General features: G+C 34.4%; 1 protein-coding gene across 1 annotated transcript in view; it reads left to right on the forward strand.

The window, feature by feature from the left end:
• The window catches only part of LOC119586792 (alpha-(1,6)-fucosyltransferase-like), a gene marked incomplete at its 5' end in the record, with an annotated part of 14,318 nt that overhangs the window by 513 nt on the left and 13,491 nt on the right, over nt 1-314 (forward strand).

The raw sequence follows: 314 nt of genomic DNA on the forward strand, positions 1-314 counted from the left end.
GCAAAATTTAACTGACGTGCAGACATCGTTATATTTATTGAATAAGTTACAGACATCTTAATCCGAAGTCTAGGCTCAATCATCGAATTTGCATGATTTGCGGTAAGGGTGGTGACCATAGTCACAATCATAATAATGTTAAATTATTTTACATAACACGGTGCAGTCGCTTAACATAGAAGGGATTTAGATATGTTAATGTGAGGATAGGATGTTAATGCCAGTCACAGCCATGAAAAAATGGTTAATCTATTTGACATATAACGGCACACTTTAAGAGAAAAAGTGTACTTAACGTACTTTGATGTTACATC

Source organism: Penaeus monodon, chromosome 22 (assembly GCF_015228065.2).
Source record: "Penaeus monodon isolate SGIC_2016 chromosome 22, NSTDA_Pmon_1, whole genome shotgun sequence".
NCBI lineage: Eukaryota > Metazoa > Arthropoda > Malacostraca > Decapoda > Penaeidae > Penaeus > Penaeus monodon.